The sequence below is a fragment of the Prionailurus viverrinus genome, chromosome B4 (assembly GCF_022837055.1).
Source record: "Prionailurus viverrinus isolate Anna chromosome B4, UM_Priviv_1.0, whole genome shotgun sequence".
Lineage (NCBI taxonomy): Eukaryota > Metazoa > Chordata > Mammalia > Carnivora > Felidae > Prionailurus > Prionailurus viverrinus.
In genome coordinates, this window is record NC_062567.1 from 90,210,229 (window position 1) to 90,233,254 (window position 23,026).

General features: G+C 40.1%; 1 long non-coding RNA gene across 2 annotated transcripts in view; it reads left to right on the plus strand.

The window, feature by feature from the left end:
* LOC125171255 (uncharacterized) overlaps positions 1-22,366 on the plus strand; it is a 54,539-nt gene extending 32,173 nt beyond the window's left edge. The window contains exon 6 of one of the 2 annotated variants that reach the window (XR_007154229.1): positions 21,976-22,366. This is a non-coding gene — a long non-coding RNA (uncharacterized LOC125171255). Of the gene's footprint in view, positions 1-92; positions 452-21,975 lie in introns of those variants that run through there. The other variant, XR_007154230.1, reaches the window with a different exon arrangement.
* The last annotated feature ends 660 nt before the right edge of the window (positions 22,367-23,026 follow it).

The following is a 23,026-nucleotide window of genomic DNA, read 5'->3' on the forward strand; positions in this document are numbered from 1 at the left end:
AAAACATGGTCATTGCTGTTGGCAAACTGCCACACGAAATTTCAGATGTAAGAAGAAATGTAATTGTACAATTACGCACATATTTCCACCAGAGAATGGAATCTGGACAAAGCGTGTGAACTAAGCAAAGAAGTAAACAAAATGTTCAAAGCTCAAGAAGTGCCTTACTCGTCACCAAGAACGGCCAACGTTGTTTTCTTTGAATCAGCTTTCATATGCCCTTGAAGAGAAGCAGATAGTGCTGTGGAAAACTCAGCTTTTGAAATCACGACAAAAACTGCAACTCTATATGAGGAAACTGCTATTATGTCAAAGTGACAAGTTCCTGAACTTTTGACCCACACACCCAAGAAAGTGGAGTGGAAGAATGTTTCAGAAGAATCAAGCAAGAGTAGTAGAAAACAGCACGCGACTTCCCCACCAGACACACTCGATGTTAAGGGTGCGGGAGCTGGGTGATTTAGTGTGGTTGTCCACACTGACCAGTGATTCCCCCACATCATCCCAAACTAAATACCATTTCTTCAGGGCTCCTCTCAAGACCCTCCTTTAAGTGGTATGTCCCCTATTAAATATCTTTCCCCAGATGTACTTGTGTGGGCGATTCGTCTGTGTATTTTTCTCAAACATGGCCTTTTAACACTTCTTTAAATATTTTATGTATGCATACTTTATTTCCTCAATTTAGTTGCAAACATTTTAAAAATGGGAGCATTTGGGACTATTCCTGTAATTTTATCATCATGCCTTACATGGCATGGAAAAAATCAAAAAACAACAAAAGACTAGTAAAATAGCTGAGACTTTTTGAATGCTAACCATGCGCTCAGTGTTGTTGCAAGAGTTGTGCATGTATTAACTCACTTAGTCATTACAAGGATAGGAGGTAGAAACCATCACTGCCCCCAGCTTACACTTGAAAAAACTGAGGCATGGGAAGGCTAATTATCTTTACCACACTCACATAGCCAGTAAACATTAAGATCTCAGGCAGTCTGTCACAAGAACTGTGCTTCAAAGAACCCTTCAATATATTTTTCTTGAATTCAAATTCCAAAAGAAAAACAGAAAAAAAAAAATGAAAATTTGAGGGCCTAGCTAGGAACTACAGATAAAATTGGGGATGGGGTAAGGTCTGGCTTTTTAAAAATGTGGGCAACAATCTTCCTATGGTCTCTGCAAGATTTTGTGGCCCATCATAGTACAGGGTCATCTTTGGCATCGACACCAAAGGAAATATGGCGTCCTGGACCTCTGCCTCTATCTTAATTTGCTGCCACTCACTGGGATCTGAAGGTAAATGTGAGTAAAGTAGATACAGTGGTGGCAAGCAGAAGAAACATCCCCAACAGTAAACAGCTCTATTCCTTACTGAAACAGTAACCTCTTCTCTCACTTTCTGGTTAAGAGCTGTGGTTGGCCTGTGAGAAAAGGGAGGAGGAAAGATTTCAATAGCCCAGGAGGTTTCAGGGCAGAGAACAGAGCATCATCAGTCTGGCACTGTTCTTTGGTACCAAGTCCCCCTGTCAACCACTACAGTAAGTGCTTGCCTGCCTTTGGGTCCTGTTAGCCCACACAGCAAACCCCACTGGAAAGTAGAGCTGAGCCGTGAGTGCTATAGGTACAGTCTCCATTCTGTCCTGGTTCTTTGAGACTTTGTTTCTACGGAGTCTACTGTTTCCACTTCGATTTCCCCAATATTGAAGATACATTGGCTTCTTCTCTCCAGCTCTCAGGTCTCAGAACGCTCTCTTTAGTTCCATCCCTACAATCACTTGCTGTCCACTTGGCCAGCTACCCATATTCTCACAAAAGGGAGAGTTTCACAATAGGTAATATCACATCAGAGTGCAAACTCTGGAATAAACTTCACCTTTATGCATTCTTACTCTTACCATACTCATCACTTACCTTGTGTATGATGCACAAGGCATATTCTGAGCAAAATTTGGGATAGGGAGTTTATTATGCATCTGAGGTCCCATTTGGCAGGCCTTCAATAATGACATGAGAAATATATCAGCCCATTGTTTGACAGTTTACAAAGATGGATACAAGAATTCTTTCAATTCTTGTGTATATACCTCTTTGAAATGAGTTTTGTCATTACTCCCATTAAGACAGAGTCTATTTCCCCTCCCCTAGAATATAAGCTGGCCCTGTGACTTAATTAAGCAGAAGGGGCACCAAATGACTTCAGAGTCTTGGCTTTAAAAGGCCTTTCAGCCTTTGCACTCAGGCTCTTGCTGCCCTGAGACTACCACAGAAGCCTGGGCCAGCCTCCATGAGGATAAGACTCCCAGCCAACAGGGAGACCCAACCTCAACATCTGTGAGGCAGGCTCTCCACCCTTGGTTGTGCTACCATATGACTACAGCCAAATTGGGGACACCCAGGAAGACCAGCAATAGAATCGCTCAGCTGATCCCTGCCGAAACTGCTAACACACAGCAATTTATGAGCAGAAAACATATTTTTTAAAGTAAGTTTTGGCAAGGGTTTTTTGAAAAATAGAGACAAGAAACAATACCCCTTCTAGTACCATGATACAACATACTATCTTTTTAACAATCACCAAAGTTTTATGTTATCTAACTGCCCTTCCGCTATTACACCTCCTCCTCCTGCACGCGCACGCGCACGCGCACACGCACACACACACACACTTTTCAATCTCCCACCTTTTCTGTTCATATGTTCTTTTGAGCATTTCATTTCTCAGTGTCAATATTAGTGCATTTCCAGCTCAGCGTTTTCTAATTAGCCCTGTTCCCACAGATCTAGCTCCTCTAGTCCGTGAAGAGTAACTATCACTTACTATGTGTCAGAAACTGTTCCTCATCATCACTTTATCAGGAAGAATCACCATCATTCTGCTCATTTTATATGAGAACGCTGAGGTTCAGTTGATTAAGTCTACTTAAAGTCACAAAGCTAATCATGAGTGAGGAGCTAGGATTTGAATCCAGGCAGGAAGGCTCAAGTCCACGCCCTTAAAAACTACACTGTGCTATACTACACTCGCTAGTGACCCCCAGGCACTCCAAACCCTACGTGTTTAAAACAAAAATCATGATTCTTCTCTCACAAATCTCATTTTCCCTACTTGGTAAGTGATTACCATTTACTTGCATGCCCAACGAAAACTCCTGCACATGTGAGGAGAAGCCACATTCTATGGAATTGTGCTCTCTCATCCATCTCACTACCATTGCCTTATATCAGGAGATCACTGTCTTTATCTTCTACAATTTCAAGTAGGCTTGTTAGGTTAGTCTCTTTACCTGTGATCGAATGGGTCAGTCATTCTCCTTTTTCCTTTTTCTTTCCCCCCAATCCATGTCTACATCACTACTAAGATGAATATACATGGTCAGCGAGGTAGCTTACCTTGAGAGGTACAAGATAATTAGTCATAGTGGTATGATTAGGATTAGGTGTCATTGTTAGTGCCTGTGTGTAAGTGTGTGTTTGTAGAAGGTGTTACTTGAAGAGGGTAGGAAGGGTAACTAACTCATTCCAGTTTGCCCTAAACTTTTCCTATTTTAGCACAAAAGTCCTGTATCTCAAAAAACTGCTCACTCTTTGGTCTGCAGACCCTTCATGAGGGAGATGTTTAAGTGATTGAGTGTGGGAGGTTGTGCTGACGTCCTGCCTCCACTAAAGCCAGCTGGAGTTATGGCTTTTCTCTTTTCACAAAATTAACCAGAAAGAGAGGAGATGGTCATACCACCAATTTCATAAACTCTCATTTAGGTCAACCTACCAGCAGCTTTGAAACAGATGACTGCCCATTCCTTGTTAGAATATTTTCTTCACTTAGTTTCCAACCATTACACTCGCCAGGTTTCTTCTAGCCTTAATTTTGCAATCTCCTTTAATGATTCCTCCCCCACCATCTTACTATTGGCAAGCCCCAACTTTCTGTTTGACCCTATAATTTTCTCTTGGTATCCTATCTATTAAATAGATAAGATTATCTAGTAAACCCTCAAGTTCACAATCAATTTCAGGGTAGATACAGAGTCAAAGAGATCAAAAGGTCACCTCTATTACTGGGCTTTGAAATATTTCTATTGCAGAATATAAAGCAGGCAAAGCTCAATTCTAGGTCATAACCATTGCATGTGGTGGCCCTTGTCCTTCTGCCTGGAACTCTGTGGAACAATATTCCCCCTTGAGTCAGAGGGTAACCAGACTTGCTAATATCTTGCTGACTCTTATTCAATCATAGAAACATTTGGATAACCACAGGCATCTTCTAACGCAAACTGAATCTTAAACTCACAGCAGGAAGATTAGAAAATTTATATTCTCTGAAGGCAGACATCCCAAAAAAGATAAAAGAAAATTAATGAAACTTGGTTCTTTCTCCCAAACTCAATCATTTATGTCAATCCCCCTCCTAGAAAGACATACTAAGAGACCAGTGAGAAGTCAGGACTGTAACACTGATGGAGGTTCCTCCTAGGAACACAGAAACTGGGGAATAGGTGTAAAAAGAATAAAGACAAACTACCAACATCAGGAATTAGAGAAGTGACAGTACAAATTCTACTAATATTAAAAGAAAAATAAATATTATGAACAACTTTATGCCGATAAACTCAACCACCTTAAAAAAACGCACAACTTTATCGAATAGCATGAGCTACCACAGCTCAAATCAGGAAGGAAGGGTTAGATTTTGAATAGTCCTGTATCTATTAAGAAGTTAAATCTATTTTTAACTGCAATCTATTAAAGTAGTTGAATGAAAATACTTTCCAAAATGAAAATTCACTGGTAAATTTTACCACGCACTTAAGATAGAATATCTAAACAAACTCTTCTAGAAAACTAAAGAGGAGGGAATACTTTCCAACTCATTTTTTGAGACTAGCATGGGCCTAACACCAAAACCAGACAAAGACAGTCACAAAAACTAAAGATCAATATCCCTCAGGAGCACAGATGAAAAAAGTCTTAACAAAACTTTAGCAAGTTGAATGTGACAATATAGAAAAAGGACCACAGCCCAAGACCAGGTGGGGTTTATCCCAGAAGTGCAGGGCTGGAAGAAGAGCAAGGAGACCAGTGTGGCTGGACTGAATGAGCTGGGGAAGTGGGAAGAAATCTGAACAGTAAAGGGATGGAACATGTTCCAGATCATCTGACTTGATTGGTTCCAATGACCCTGAACTAAACAGACAATACTAATGGTGACCATTTTAAACCCTTTTATAGGGAATTGGGGGGGGGGGTGGAGAGTATATATCAGAATTCTCAACCTCATTGTAAGGACCTGGATTTTCGGTACCAGCAAGAGATACCTAGGAAGCCATTGCAGAGTTTTGAGCGGAGGAGTAATATACCATCATTTGACTGTGTTTTAACAGTCTATTTTGTTGAGAACATATTTTAGTAGAGCAAGGTTAGAATCAGGAATGCTAATTAGTAATGTGTAAATCAAAGCACTTGTAAAGTATAAACAAGTCAGTATTAATAATCAGTATTGCAATAAGTTGTTTTCCTAGTGTGCCATGTCTTTTATTTATTTGTTTTTGAGAGAGAGAGAGTGCGCGCGCGCACAAGCAGGGGAGGGGCAGAGAGAGGGAGAAAGAGAATCCCAAGCAAGCTCTACACCGACAGCACAGAGCCCAATGCAGGGCACAAACTCACAAACTGTGACATCATGACCAGAGTCGAAATCAAGAGTCGGCTGCTTAACTGACTGAGCCACCCAGGTGCCCCCCTAGTGTGCCATTTCTGATAAGCTGCTCTACAGAGACTTCTTACAAATAACAGTCTTTTGCTAAGATACATTTTGGTGGGGAGGGCTCTCAGGGGAATGCGGGGAACCCTGCTTGGATGTGTACTGAAATACAACGGAGCTCATCATTCATGGTCAGAAACAAAATGTCATGCCAAATGCTAGGACCTTAGAATAATATGGCATTCCTTAATGTGATGTGCTTGGTCCTGACTTGATTAATACCAGAAATACATCGTGTTTAATATTTTCCCAAAGAACTGGTCTTCCTTGAACCACCCACCTGCAGTCATTGTTACTTTGACTGATGCTATCAGGGACGTTTGTAGGGTTTAATTCCTACTTGTGCCAGAGTAATCCAGAAGAAGCCCCATCCACTACTGGGCACAAATTTCCCAGGACCTGAAGATATTGGCTATGCTATTTATCTACAATGGCCCAAGATAATTTAAACCTTTCAGCAAGTAGAGAACCAGAAAGACTGAGAAAATAGAGCTAAGGCTATGACCAGGTAAATGGAACCAAAGATCAAGTCCAAGACATGAAGCACCAGTGGATAACAAGCTCATGTCGAGGAGGGACTGGAATCAGGATTGTGTTCATGTGCAAGGTTGGGACTATGGAATACACAATAGAATTTTTTTTTTAAACAAAGGATCTGGAATACGTCTGAGGGTGGGATGGCCATTGGTACCAAGTGGTTTAAGAATGTATATAATCCAATACATGCTTAATTTAGTGCTTTACATTATAATGATTTGACTTTAACACTCTTAAAAGGACAATCCAATGGCAAGAGAATCTGGCTTCTTTGCAGGTGGACAGGGAAGATTTTCTCTTGGGGGAAGTAAATACCCCGTAGAGGTAATTACCTCCACATCCACACATCAAGTCAATTCTGCTGACACATAGATGTTTTTCATAGGTGAATGCTGCAGTTTCTATTTAGCACATGGGCCTTCCACCTGGGAAAGTCCAGTTTGGCAATGACATTTCGGTCCAGCTCACAAAGTTTACGTATTGGCTGCTTTGTGCTTTATAGTGCCATTTTCTAAAGCTAACAATTATTTGGAAAACAAAAGTGATGAGCCAACTAACCCACATATGTCATATTGAAATCTTAGGAGGAAATTCTGCCTACAAAACACATGTACACGCACACAACCAGTTTTTAATATTTGAGTTTCACCAAGTTCTATTAAATGGCTTCGGAATGTTTGAAATGTATCAAGACTTTCCGAGAAATTTTTATCTCAATATTTTTCCGATAGAAAGGTTTGTGAAACAAATGTTTTTCTTTTCTTCATTCATACGCTCATTCAGTGAACACTCATTGAAGTCTACCCTCAATACGTAGCACTCAGCTTAAAACAATGAAAACGTAAGTTCCTGCACTCAAGGACTTCACCTTAGTGAAGGACAGAAAGCATATGCGAGTAGCTACAACTCAAAGAGACAAGCTGATCAGAGAAATGAAAACAAGTCCTTGGGGTTAAAAAGAAGGAAGTGACTCACTGCCAGGGTCTTTGCAGACCAACAAAGAGTGATGTAGGACTGGGATCCTAATGGATTGGAAGCATTTTACGAAACGGAGAAGCAGAAACAATGACAGAAGAAACAAAGCCTGGAGGTAGAAAAGCACAGTAAGCCTTCTACCACACTGAAGAAGTCTTCTGCCTTTTGGTACCCCCAGTGTCTAGCACCTAACCAATAATTGTAACCTGTTGACCTTATGATTGGACTAAAAATATGATCACTTTCTGATTATGGAATTATGATGGTGATAATAATGACAAAACAGGATCTTGCTACGGGGCCTGAGCAAAGTGTCCAGGTGGTTGTGCTAACCAGTTACTCACCATATTAATCCACCTGCTTGCATTTTCCATTTCTCAACCCTTCATTGTACTCTGATAAAGTGCTAGCATATATTATGGTTCTCTGTTGAGCCTGAGAGATTAAAGAAGGTTTTCTTCCTATGAAGATACCAGTTCTTTCAAAATAAGTTTATATATTCTAAATAATTCCTCTCAAATTTTCAATAAAACACATACACAAACTAAGTTATGCTAAAATAAATCAGGAAAGTAATAGACATTAGATAATAAAAAACTAGTACAAAAACTAAGATTGGACTAATCCTTTCAGAACCTATTATCCTACGTTCTACAGCATCTGAAATATATATGTATTACTAAGTTAAAGAAATGTACAGCTTAGAACTAGAACCTATTATATGTAGCACTCTAATATTCAATAAAGGAGACACCACTAATCAATGAGAAAGTGAAGCTTTAGCCAGTAAGTGTCATCTGATCAGTTAGCAATTTGGGAGGGGGGGGGGAATCTATTTAGAACTTCATGTCACACACCAAAATAAATTTTAGATGAATTAAGAAGTAAACATGAAAAAAACAGAAATTAGTCGAAAAAAAGTAAAATGAATATCAGACATGGAGAGGCAAAAGGATTTACTAAGCTTAGAAATGATGAAAGAGAAGGAAAAAAATGAAAGCTTACACTATATGAAAAGATAAAACTTCAATATATAAATTGAAAAAAATCATGAGACTAGTATCAAATTGTGAAAATGACTGCTGAAAATATTAAAAACAATAGCTTACTGTATTATGAGCCTGTATTAACTTGACCAAAACTCCACAGAATAAAAGGGGGAAATAAAAATAAATGCAAAATTCACTAAATATGAAGGGGAAGTTAAAATTGTATTTACTAATTGTAACTAATCAATAACCATCTACAACTTCTATTGTTAGTAACAGAAACACAGTAAAACAGATGTCTTGCTGATATGAATAGGATTTTTGTAATAATATTCAACACAGATATAGAATGGTACTGTGGATAATCTTGGGTGTTTGGAAAATGGAGCTGCCATTACTTTTCTCTTCTTGGTTTTTCTTTTTAAGTGTCTCATGAGGATGTATAACTTTCGTAATTAAAAAATAGAAGTGACATATCTAGAATAATTAAGAAAAACATTTTCAGTGATCTATCGGCTCAAAATGCTTAACAAAATGGTTGTTGCTATATAGACATTTTGGGTCAAAACAGGTTTTTTGAGAAAACAAATAACTGAAATATATATATCCAGCAGAGATCTGTGCTGCAGAATTCTAGGCTGTGAACAGGGTGACTGAATTACTAGGAGCTTTGCCTAGAAGTGCTCATGTGTGTGAGGGCTTCAGAAAATTTTAGCATCTATTGCTCTTTAAAAAAAAAAAAAAAAGTCGATGGAAGCATTTGAGTTTGTTTCAATATAGTTTTAAATACTTATAAAATCACTTCTACAGTTTGTCAGTGGTGCTCATGGCAGTGGTGGGGGTGTGCTCTGAGGGCGATTCTTAACAGCTCGGGGAAATCCACGATGTGGATAGATAATTTTACCTAGATGGGAAATACAATGTGCTGATGGGACAGAGCAACAGAAGGGGTTAGGGCAAGAGAACGGTCATGAAGGGTCACAAAAAACTCCACATGCTAGTTCCTTGAGCTAAAAACCATTAATGAGTTTCCCCTTGTCCCACCTTGCATAAAACATGAGAAATCAAGGTCCTTCTTTTAAAATTCATTCACAAAATTGTTGAACCAGCTACACTGAATAAATTTACATTTGTCTTTTTGTAAAACCTATTTAGAGACTACGGTCTTATAAAGCTATTTTGTAGAATATAGAACCATCAGGACCAGGCCACTATAACCCTGATTATAACCTAGGAGTCAGAAATACGGGGATAGTTGAGGCTGGCCCCCCAGGTACTTAATTGGACCATGTAAATCCATCCTATAAAATTGAAATAAACCTACCTTCCTTGGCTTCTATCCACCTGTATACACAGGGAACTTGCCAGACAGTGGGTCCTCATGCATCAGCTGCTATATTTTTCTTCCACTGACCATAGGAATTTCCAGTTCAGGAGTTTGGTGGTCATGCTGTCCTAGGCAGTGAGAGCAGGAGGACCTGATCACACAAGAGCTTATATGTTGCCTTCCTTTCCTACTTCGGAGGTTGGAAAGGTGCTTTAGGAATGGTGATTAATAAAGAAAAAGAGTGAAACTAATTTGAACCTGACTGTAGGAAGGGTTTTCATTTACTATATCCTTTCTGCATCTAACTCAGGGTTGAAGGGTTAAAAAGAAACCACAAAAATTTTCCAACAAAGCTGAAGAAGAATCAACACACACACAAAAAAAGGAAAGACAGAAATCAGAATACAAAGTTTATTAAGTGGCTTGATATAAAATAAATGAAAATCAAGACTTTTCTATATAGTAGCATTAACCAGTTAGAAAATAAAAGGAGGGGCGCCTGGGTGGCGCAGTCGGTTAAGCGTCCGACTTCAGCCAGGTCACGATCTCGTGGTCCGTGAGTTCGAGCCCCGCGAGTTCAAGCCCCGAGTCAGGCTCTGGGCTGATGGCTCAGAGCCTGGAGCCTGTTTCCGATTCTGTGTCTCCCTCTCTCTCTGCCCCTCCCCCGTTCATGCTCTGTCTCTCTCTGTCCCAAAAATAAATAAACGTTAAAAAAAATTTAAAAAATTTAGAAAATAAAAGGAGAAACATCCTATCCCCTCCACCACCCCCACCCCCAATAGGGAAGAAGGATAGGAAACCTATAAAATTATACTGAGGGACAGTGAACAGAAAGACATTTTTATAAAGTTATCAGTTATGCTCAAATTCATTTTAATGAGACTTAGATCACACTATTTTTGGTTTTTTAAAAACCAGATAAAAGTTGTAAGTTAATATAAAAATAAATGTAAGAGGGGCGCCTGGGTGGCTCAGTCGGTTAAGCGGCCAGCTTCGGCTCAGGTCATGATCTCGAGGTCTGGGAGTTCGAGCCCCGCGTCGGGCTCTGTGCTGACAGCTCAGAGCCTGGAGCCTGTTTCAGATTCTGTGTCTCCCTGTCTCTCTGCCCCTCCCCCGTTCATGCTCTCTCTCTCAAAAATAAATAAACGTTAAAAATTAAAAAATAAATAAATAAATGTAAGAGATTGCCTGTAAATTTTTATAAAGAAAATTGAGCCAAGTAGGGTGAGATACTTGCTATATAGCTATTAAGACTGTCTACAAAGGTGCTGTGATCAAATTACTGTGATACCATGGAAGGAAGAGACAAATTAGTAGCATCCAGAAAACGATCCAGTTATCTATGGTAACTTGATATAGGGCAAAATTAACATTTTCACTTTTGTGAGGAAAATTCAATCTGTTTAATAGTTTTAGGATTGCCGATTCATCTAAAAGAAAGCAAAGTTTAATTGTTTAATCTCTACCTCACAATACTAAATACAGAAAAATTCTATATATATCATATATATGTATATGTGTGCAAACAGTATACACATGCAATTTTTTTCATTTGCATCTTGGACTTTTTTCATCAGTATATATCTCATTCTTGTTTAATGGCCTTTGAATGTAACAATTTAATTCTTTTAATGGACATAAGGGTTGGTTCCAATTTTTTAAGGATATATTCTTAGAAGCATAGTTACTAGGCAAAAAAACATGAGCATTTAAAATATTACTAGTTATTGCTAAATTTCTGGCACAAATTTTTGAAAGACATTTTTCATGTGGTTTCTTTTTAAGGGATTATTTTCAGTTGATTTATGGATGTCTTAATTTGCCCACTGATCTACTTGATCAAGATAACAAGTATTAAGCACTTTCCTTGCTTCTGACAGTTAACTAAGGGCTGGGCCAGAAGGCATGGGATGGTCAAGGGATACTGTAGAAAGTCCTTACTCTTAAGACTGTTTTTAAAAAGTAAAGAAAATTTGGGGGATGCCTGAGTGGCTCAGTTGGTTAAGCGTCCAACTTCAGCTCAGGTCATGATCTGGTGGTTTATGGGTTTGAGCCCTGTGCTGACAGCTAGGGCCTGCTTCAGATTCTGTGTCTCCCTCTCTCTCTGCCCCTCCCATGCTCATGCTCTGTCTCGATCTCTATCAAAAAATAACATTTAAAAAAAAAAGTAAAGAATGTTTTTTTACAGGTGTTTAAGTACTAATTGGGCGACAGGGTCTACTATACGGGTTTTAAAAGGATCAGAGAAAATAGATTAAAAGTTTTTAAAAAGAAAATTTGGCTATTTTCTGTAAATATGTTCCCCCCCCCCCAAAAATGATTAGGACTCCAAGTTTATTTGGATCTTAGTATTTATGGTGATTATTGATGATGTCCATGATAACGGACTAAACAAGTTCTTCTACACCATAAGAAAGTTCAAAACACGTAAATGATCCTGAGACAAAGCTAATTAACGGGAAGGAAGGAATGTACCCACCATTTGTTTAACATGTACCATGTGCCAGTTGCTTAGTCTTTTTTTTTTTTTTAAAGCTCTGGAATGACTTGGAAGGAGGATCCTTTAGCAGTGATGATCTACAATGAGAGACCGTTCTAGGGGCAAAATATTACAAAAGAAAAGCTGGCATCTATAGATCCCCTATCTGCCTTGCACTGGGCTAGAATATCTTGAAGCACACTGCTTCTGTTTCACACACTCAATACTCTAAGGGAGGCACAAAGATACCTTCTAACTGGACACCAGAGGAGGAAGTACTAAGGATAGAATGGGGTCCTCAAGGACACAGTCGTAAGGAGTTTCCATTTGAGAAGTTAGAAGTACATGAGAATGGTCCTTGGCTGAGAGAAATCACCTTACTTACGTACGCCTGGGAGGTTACCCGACCACCAACACAACTGTCACCTGCCCCCACCGTTCCCCATCAGCCAATGGCTGACTGCATGAAATACAGAAGACTGGTCTGCTTCAAATGATGGTAATTCTACTGTACTATTTAGGCTTCAGGGTCCACCCTTGGTCAGACCAGGAGACTTTACCTGTGAATACATCCTTGATGAGCAATTTGCTCATACTTGTTTTGCCTCCCTTTCTTGGTTACAGGTTTTTCCTGAAGAGCACTCTCTCAATAAGTCACTTGGCCTAAATTGGTCTCTGGCTTTGCTTCTAGAGAGCTCAACCTAAGACAAAGGACATTTGGGATCCTGTTAATATTTCTATTTATCATACCTAACAATTTCTAATATCTACAATGACTCTTCAAAAGTAGGTGATGTTATTCTAATTTTATAAATTAGTACATTAAGATTGGCCCACTGAGTCAGACTCAGGAAAGAGACAGCTAGATCCCAGAGTGAATAGAAATCAACTGCTTAAATAGTACCCCAAAAGACACTGCCAAAGGCTGCCTTAAATAGGAAGGTATCCAGCTATCCAACTCTAGGGTGATCCATTCTAACTTTCTACAGACTTACCCCATCAGAGGTAAATCATACATGAGAGGACACAAGAAGTACATTTTTCAATCCATGTTATAAAGTCAGTGTTCTAAATTTTTAAAGTTTTACGCATTTCTAATCTCTGGCATGTAGAACATACTAAACATTTTTCCAATTAATGAATGTTTGAGAACTCAAGGATCTAAACAACATAATTTCCTTCGGCTTGGAGTCTCCATTATTTGTACCTGCCCTACAACTAGAACTCCTATCCCTGTAGTGAGCTTGTTGTCCTGAATGCTGATAACCGATAACAGTTCTACTTCCTCTTCCAATTGGGTGGGTCAGGACCAACAATAGATTCATAAATAAGCTTGGAAATCGGACAGCTGAACTCCAAACTGAATGGTTTAGAACTTTCCGGACCAATCTTGCCTTGAGGCAAGACTTCATGTGACTAACAACTGGCAAATAGGTAAGAATGGGAAGCTATATCACACTTGACCGGGTGAAAGAACTTGATTGAGCACAAAGTAGAATTTAAGTTTAGATTATGTTGTGTTCTGGTCTACTGGTTGGCTGACTTTAATGAAAGGATCTACCTATTAATGTTGACAACTAAATCTGAGTTCCTCTCTATAAAGCTACCCAATTAGATTCTACTGTTTGAACTTCCTAAGCCTCAGTGACCTTTGAAGTATTGCCTCTAAATCAGACTAGGGGTCTGGGAACCCTATGCTCTATAAAAATGAGGTGTAATAGCTGGGAAGTACACTTGTGAGTGGAGTAGAAGTGTCTTTAGAGATAACCCAACACTCTACCCCAGCCCACCCTCAGAGCTGGCTCTCAGAGCATCATATTTTCCACTGATGAGCTACAGATTCATAAGTGTAGTGAAACACTGAAAACAATTGTTTCATTAAGACTTTTTGAAAGTTCCTCATGACACGACACTCCTAAAACCTTGTCTTCAGCTGCTTCAACATTTCAAGTTTTCTGAGACTTTGAAGGCCTACTAACGCCTTTAATTCCAGAACATGTGTATCCCCCCTCGCCAGGTTATTTCCTTACAAATGTCACCATGGATCAGGGGATGTCAGAGGTGGGAGTAATTATATTGTCACAAAGATCATCACTTTTTTCTTTCAATGCTGGAAGGCAGAGCAAGGAATAGCCATGACGTTAGTCAGGAGACAGGAGATTTATAACTACAGGTTTTTAAATCTCCAGGTAGAAAATGAAGAGGCAGAAATGGCATGGCAAGTGAATGCATCTAGGGTAGATTACATGATAGAACAAGAACAATTACTATGTCTGTCACAGTAGATGGATGCAGAAATAGTTCAGTCCTCAGGGTCAATGTGATCACAGAAATGTTTTTCCCCCACAGGTCTCAAGCCTATCTTTGTTCACTTAAAAAAAAAAAAAAAAAAAAAAAAAAAAAAAAAAAAAAAAAAAAGACTTGGGAGGAATCCAAATGACCAATATTAAAAGAATATGGGAAATAATGTAAGTACTACTTAATAAATTCCAATTTCCCTGCTAAACCCATAGGCCAGTGTTGCTTGCACCAAACCTGCTTGTATCAGAATCACCCTGGAAGGCTTTTAAAACAACAAAAACAAGCAGATGAAAATCCAGTTAATCATAAGGGAATCTTCACCTAAAATCCTCTCCCCCAGTGATCTAGATTCACACTGAGGTTGAAAATGGTGATTTTGCTCTCAGCGACAGGGACTAGAAAGGCAGGAGCTTGAGAAATGGGATTTTCATCTAAGAACTCTTATTGAGTATCTTACTGCCTCTTTTGACTCTTCACTTGTTACATATCAGCAGACAGGTCAGCAGGTACATAGCTCTTATTCCAGAAAAGACCCCCTTGTGCATAAACTTGGGAAGTCACCTCCTCACTGGCATCCCCTGGCTATAGCCCTGGACCTAGAAGTTAGACAGAAACATTACCCACTTGTGTGAGGTCATTTAAGTACCTCCCATTCCCACCCACCAGACAAGGGAGCTTAAATCTGAGGTCTCTTGATGCTCAACACGGAGTGGAAAATAGAAGGAGTAAAGCTGGAGGTCCTGTCTGGCAGGTGCCACAGTGCCACAGGTGAGATAAGGGTAACTTTGTGTGAATTTCAGTGTTTTGCTTTCATTTTTCTTTCATGTTCCATAGAAAACTAGAATGCCCAGAGATAAAGAAAGGACCTGAGAATGTTGGAAACAAGTACAATTAGTGATTATGGGCTTGGGCTGGCAACTTCTTGGTCCCCATCTCCATTGCTGGTAATGGCTCTTCACTACACATGCTTTCCAGGAATTTCTGAAGATGAGCTCGAGAGGTTTCCCAGCCACGCTTCCAAAGTCTTTGCAAATGGCCAAGCACATACCCCCTACATCTATGGCCCTCTATTCAACTTGAGCAGCTTTATCTGTTTTACGTAAGAGCTTTCTGTTTCACATTGTGTTTCAAGGGTTCCACTGCCTGCACCTCATTCAAGTTTTGAAAAGCATTTAGATTCCTGAGGTCACTATTCTATTCTAAGTAACAGTGCCAAGCTGGTACCACATTTATTGGGTGACTCTGTCTAAGCCAGAGCACTAGTAGCATTTCGTCTCAGAAAACAGAACATGTGCTTTTTTTCCTTGCAGAGTAAGTGTGATGGCGAATAAGATAAACACCAAAACTACTCAGAAATAAACACTGCGTATTAAGTGTTATAACCACACATCAATAGACTCCATATTAGATTGCGGTTTCAGAGTGTGCACATATTTGAACTGCATTTGCTTAGCTGGTTAATCTACCCATTTGATAAGACTGGTTCTTCTATTTTTCCTGTGTAGAGAAGGGGTAAAGAGACAAAGGATGTGTGAGTTTTTTTGTTTTTGTTTTTGTTTTTTAAGATCCTTCAGTTTACTGTGCAGAGAATAGATTATCAGGTGGGAAAAGACTAACAATTAGAGAAAGCAGTAAGGCAGCTAGTGCCATAATCAGACAAGAGGTAAAAACCCACACTGCAAATTTATATTTACAAGTGATGTAAATAAACAAGTCTCACATGGATGCCTCACGGATCTACTTTGCCACATCAGGAGAGAGGGGCAATAGTGCAGCAGATAGATGTAGAACAAGACTGCCTTGGTTCAAACGCCAGCTTTGGCCACTATAGGACTTTGGAAAAGCTACTTGATTCTTGCAGTTCTATTTTCTTAGGAGACTAGAAGTGGTACCCACACTTCACAAAATTGCCAGGAATAAAAGGAGTAGGTGTATACGAGACGTTTAGAATAGTTCCCACCAGGCAGTAAGTTTTTTTGCCAGGCACACGAAAGATCTAAATGGGGCCCCTAGAGGGCAGCAGAGGAAAAGGAACAAAAGGGGAAGCACAAAGTGTCAGATTCACATTCGTTGTCAAAGAAAATAAACAATCTGATAAGGAAAAAGAGAGAGAAGCCTTCTATGAACCATGCAACATGGACGCTGAGCTTAGAGTCATGTATAGCCTGCTATTTGTTCTTGTCGATACTTAAGGACAGCAAAATTTTAGACAAAAAGCAATGATTCAAGCAAGTCTGGTAATGAGAAGGATCTAGGCATTCATCTGGGAGCACATTTTTAAATGGCTTACTCACAGAGCCAGCAAGTTGATGCTGGCTGTTGGCTAGGAGTTCAGCTGAGGCCCACTTTTTCTGAGCTTCTCAGTGCAATCGAACATGCTTCCTACGTTTGGAGAACTGCCCACCTTCTCTGCAGCTAGGACACTGGGCTAGGACGTAGTCCCTGACAATTACACACACCTGAACAGGGTTTTGAATCAGAAGCATGAGTTGCAGAGAAACAGGTGCCATCTGGGGTCCATTCTGGGGAGAATGGCAGCAAGTAAATCAGTTTCCAAGGAGAAGGACGGTCAAGGTCACATGCCAGCAATGTGTCTGTGCCTGGCAGAGGAAACAAAGCAGTTTCGGCCAGAGCAGTTCTTCAGTGTGGTTCTGGGCATTTGTCCCTGCCAGGGCCTCCCAACCTGGTTTCAGGCCTCCTAGGAAAAATTATATTCAATGGATTCCTTTTCTGTTCGTGCTAAGTTTCAATTAGTAGTAACTGCGTAACAGGCAGGGAGTTTACTCCCAGGCTGCCCCACAGATCAGGCCTGACACCTCTGGAGAAAGGGACTGGAAGCTAGAATGGCAGAAGTGTTAAGTTTTGTGATATTCAGAGTCTGAACAGCAACGCTTTGTTCCCCAGGTGACAAAGTTCTACATGGAGCAGGAAAATGAGCCTTTGTCCACTTTTCCCTGGAACACAGCAGAGTCCTGGCCCGAGGGAGGCTCTGGGGAAATAGTCTTCAAACATCTGTTAGAAGTTCAAATTCTTCCTTAGTAGAATCAAGCTAGAAAAAGACCCCTTACGAACTAGCTAAAAGTAGACTGCTTTGGTCAAAGTGGGACTTGGAGCTCACTGGGGGCCCCAGTAGATCCCCAAGCCCACTTTGAAGTACATCTTCAGGATTCGGTGATGGTGCCTGGCAGGGAGGCTCACAGAGTCTGACACCCAGGAGACCATGGAGAATCTCCTGAGAGGGCAGGTGCATGCCAGAAAGCAAGCAGGTCCCAGGTGAGCACAATTATCTCTGAATACCTTCCCTGAGGGATCCCAAAAGCCTGGCAGGGAGGAAACTTAGCAGGGACTTCAGGTCTTGTTCCAGAAACTGGGGACAATTCATCAGAGGGATTTCAATATTACACAATTAGTGTCTTTTCTAATGCCGTCTAATAATGAAAGCTGGAGAAATTTTGGTTGCACACCTTTTTATTCAGTTATATCTGATTAGTGGTATATTATGCATGTTCAAGTTGCCTTAAACCTTAGTAAACTTGTTTATCAGTTTCTGTTGTCAACTCAGCCTTGTGGGAGAACAACTTAACCATGATCCCTCTCTGCCTGGGTCTCCAAGACCCGCCCCCCCCCCTCCCCAACCACTGGAAGGGCCTCCTCCAGAAGGCTCCCACCAGACTGGATTAGGTAACCCTTCTCTGCACTTCTAAGCCTGATGCGGGGCTTGAACCCACGAGCTGTGAGATCATGACCAGAGCTAAAGTCAGCCGCTCAATTGACTGAGCCACCCAGGCACCCCCAATAGACCTTTTTTAGTGTCTACTATGTGCCAGGCTCTATTCTGGGCGCCAGGAAATCAGCAGTGAAGAGTTAAAAAGCTTTTGAGAGAGAGTTTGGGCAGCTTTTGTGTATATTTTGAAATTAGAGCTTTCAGGATTTGTTAAGGAACAGGACATGGCGTATAAGAGTCAAATCTTCCCCTGAGTGAATGGGGGAGACGAGGAGAGGAGCACGTTAGAATAGATCTGTTTTGAACATGTTGAATTTGAGATACAGTTGAGACTCTCATGCAGAGTTTTAATTCAGGGGAGGATTCAAACATATGGAGATTCAGAGATTGGGGAAATACAGAGGACCAAGCAAAGGAGTCGAAGGTGGTCACTGAGGTAGAAGGAAAACCAGGAACTAACGTCTTGAAAGGACTGAAGAGAATCCAAGAAGCAACGAGTGATGGATTGTGTTAAAGGCTACTGATAGATAAATAGGACAAGGATGGAGAGAGAACCATGGAATTTGGAAAACCTGGCACTTATCAGGGACTCCTGGGGGGTGGTACAGTGGGGAGAAAGGTTTGATTGGAAAGGTTCAAGAGGGAACGGGAAGAATTGGGGCAGCGAGTATAGCCAACTCCTTTGCTAGGTTTCACATTAAAGGTCAACAAAAATTGGGGCTACAGCCAAGGAAAGAAGTGGGGTTTAAGACTTTTTTTTTTTTTAAGATGGTGAAAATCTACTGCGTGCCAGACAGAATTCACAATTAAGGAAAAAGTTGCAGACGAAGGAGCAGGACGGAGTCAGCAAGAGGGAAAGGCTTCCGAGCACAGGGAGGGTACCGGAGCACAGAAGCAGATGGGGAGGAGATGGGGTGTGGGAGCGGGTGGAAATTCACTTCCAGGGCTTCAGCTTTGCCAGTGAAAAGCAAGCAAGTTCACGGTTGAACGTGAAGCCCGAGGAGGAGGTAGTGGAGGTAACTGGAGAGAGGACAAAAGCAAACTGCCCACCCGAGAGACTGGGAGAATGCTGCTCTAGGCAAATGTAGTGTGGCCACAGGGCAGCCCTCAGATGCCTTCTGAGATTTAACCGTCACAGGGCTGTGAGTTTTTCTCCCACAGTCGGTGCTAAGGAAGGAGTGAAAGACAGGAGAACAGGATTTTAACGGGACTTGAGTTTTTCCAGTGAATATGAAAAAGGCAAGAGAGAGACAGGAGAGTCGAACGCGGATGCTAACGAGAGAATTTACATGGCCTGCTACCCCCACAGCCCATGCGCTTTTTAAAGGCTTCTGGAAGTCCAGCTGTAGTAGTTTCCTATCACTGCTGTAACAAATTACCATGAATTTAGGGGCTTAACACGACACAAATGTATGATCTTACCATTCCATAAGCTGGAAATCTGGCAGAGGTGTCCTTGGGATAACATCACTGTGTCAGCAACGTCATGTCCCTTTATGAAGGCTCAAGGCAATAATCTGTTTTCTTAACCTTTGCCAGTCTCTGGAGATCTCTTTCCTCTGTCTTCAGAACCAGCAACACAGGTAAAGCCTTCCCACGTTGTATCACTGACCTCTTCTTCTGACTCCCTCTTCTACTTTGAAGGACCCTGTGATGCCATTTGGCCCACCTGGGTAATCCAGAATCATCCCTTTAAGGTCAGCTGATTAGCAACCTTAAATCCATCTGCAACCATAATTCCCTTCTGCCCTGTAGCAGCATGTTCACAGCTGCCGGGCATTAGGATGTGGACAACTATCTGTGGGTTTAACATTCTGCCTCCCAGAATGCATAATGCCAAGGTGTCCTATAGAAGCATCACATCCAATCTAGCATGAAAAGGACTATTCACCACTACTTTGCTAGCTCTAGGCATTGTGGGTTTTTTTTTTTCATTTTGCCAATTTGTCAGTGGACAATGATATCACACATGGTTTTTACTTGCACCTACTTGATTACTAATAGGTCTAAATATATAGATGAACTTTCATTCTTCTTTTGTGAAGAAAACTTGTACCCTTTGCACAATTTTTAAATGTCTTTTTTGTTAGCTTTTCTAAGAGTTAGGAGATATTAAACCTTTGTCTTGCATATATCCAGTTCAGTGGGGGGAGGGGGGGTTTCCAGGCCATTATTAAGTTCACAACTTTTTTTTTTTACTACCTAGTCAAATCTGTCCAATTCTGGGGGGTGGTGGGGGTTCTGGCCTTTGTGTTCTGTTTAGAAAAATATTCTCCACTTTGGGAAAAGAAAATTTGCCTGAATTTCTCAGTGCTTTTGTAAAAAAGTCCTAAATCTCCTAAGACGTGGAAATATGTATGGTATAAGATAGGGAGTGTTTATTTTCACTTCCCCTGCACACACCATGAGAATTAGATCTGTAACCATTTGTCTAGTAAACTGCTCTAATCCAAAAGGGCCAAATGTCTCTAGCCAGGGCTAGGTACCTAGGAGAGGCCTCAAGGGGTCAGGGAGCTCTTTCTCCCTAGGTAATTACATTTGCGGAAGGATGAAGCCCAGACTTAGAACACATATCTAGGTCATAAAAGATGCAGAAACCACCATTTCTGTGCTCTTTTGGAAGACGTATTTATATTCCAGAAGATTAGAGTCAGAGCCCAGAACACTTTCCACACCTTCTATAAGGAGCAAAGGATTTTGTTCTCTCTCTCTCTCCCCTTTCTGGACGGGAGAAGGATGGCTGTCTTTCCTCCTGTACATAAATAAGAAAAATCCATTAAAGCTGACTCACTGTGTCCTGCTCTTGTAGGAGTTTGACCTGGTTTCATCACATACCCCAGGGGTAAGGGCTGGGATGAGTAAGCTTTCTCACAATATTTACTGCAAAGTAATTGTAAGAAACCTGTCTTTTGCCCAGAACACCTCATATGTGCATTCAGGTTTAAATGAATAAAGATAAATACTAAAAACCCAACAGCCACTCCAAAATTATAAAAAGATTCTATCTTCTGGTAACTTACAGTTTCATTTCATACATTTCAACACTGATCCATCTGTGTTTTATTTGGTGTATGGGTAGAATGAGATATAGATTCAGTCTTTTCCCCACAAATGGCTTTCCGATTGCCATAAGTTCATTTCTGGAAAAAAGCAATTTTTCCTCTATGATTTGACATTTCAGGGAGGTGGGAAGCACAGAGATATTTTGTTCCAATTTTATAATTAGGAAATCCAAGGCCAAAAGGGTTAATTGATTTAAGATTACGAAGACCTGTTTGTGAAGCCAGGGCTAAATTGGTCAAAGTTCTCTCTCACTCCCTGCAAAAAAACAAACAAACAAAAAAAACCCAAAAAACAAAAACCACGTTTCTGCGGTCTTTCTCTGGCAACCAATGGGTTGTTGTACCTAAGAAAAATCTATAGGGAAGAGGGATTGGAAGATGATGATATGGTGTGATACGTAGCATAAAACACCAGTCTTAGGACAAAACACAAGATCAGTAGCACTTTCTCCTTACTACAGATTCTCAGGACCAGGTCGACTTTGTGCCATTTTCCTTACCTATAAGCTCTTTCTCCCAATGATAAAAGTTTAGGAAATTTATAAATATACAAATAAACCAAAAAACCTACTTAAACATAAGATTAAGAAAGAAAACTGCTGTTAAGGTGAATTTTGACTTCTATATATTAAAAAAAAGTAAGCAATTAAAAAAATTAACCTGTGAATTAAATTCTTATCCAAGGACCATTATTCAAAACTCCCTAGGAAAAAAGAATTTTTCCCATGACCAACTTCATACAATCACAAACAGATTATTGTCTTGTTGCTAATCCTTTAAAATGTGTTTAATAAGTCTGGTGACTTGTTTACATCCTTTCCTTAAGGATCCCTGAAGATTTCAACTGAAATGGAAAAAAAAAGCATCATGAAAATGATCCTGCCCCAAGCTGAATGCTAAGTTCTGCCACCAACTGTGCAGAAACTCAAATACTTGTGTCCTTAGAAATACCCCAGCCTCCGGAAGGTCACTGGCCATGTGCTTGGTGGCTATGTGAAAACCACCAACCATTTGTGCCTGTGTCCTCATGACTTAACTTTTTAACTCACAAAATGTAGGAATGCCTGGTGAGTTTTTGCTTGCTTTTTCTATTTGTTTAGACAACTTTCGAACAGCATCAAAAAATATTAAATTAAATGGAAAAATTGCACATATATCACCCTTATAACATCATGTTTTTATTCCTTTTTGTTTTTAATTCATTCAACCAATGTCATTGAACACGTTTTGTTTCATATTTATTTATGTGTATTTATTTTATATAATTGTAATTATAGACCAAATAAAATGTTTTACTCATTTTCACTTAACATTACTTTGAGCATGGCATTTTCCACATAGTTATATTTTTATTTGGTAATAAATTCAGTGGCAATTAAATAGCCCATTTCACTATAAGATATAATTTGCTTAACTATTTCCCTTTTATGTTCATTTAAATTGCTCTTAGCTTTTTGCTAATGTAATAGTATAATATATAATAATATATGTCATAATATATAATAATATAATGTATGTAATGTTACAGTGCTCCTGGGTGGCTCGGTTGGTTAAGTGTCCAACTCTCGCTTTCAGCTCAGGTCATGATCTCATTCATGGTTCCTGAGATCAAGTTCTGGGTTGGGCTCCGTGCTGAAAGTAGGGAGCCTGCTTGGGATTCTGTCTCTCCTCCCTCTCTGCCCTTCCTCACTTGCATGCGCACATAGCCACGAACAAAGTAGAATATACCCATTTCCCTGCTAAATCTCTGACTTTGGATTTTAATATAAACTCTTGAAATTTTCAAATAATCCTCCATTGTCTGAGTGAATTATTTTTAACCACTGGCAAATCTGAATGCCTTCCCAAATATTTTATTTTCCAGATTTCTTCCTTTT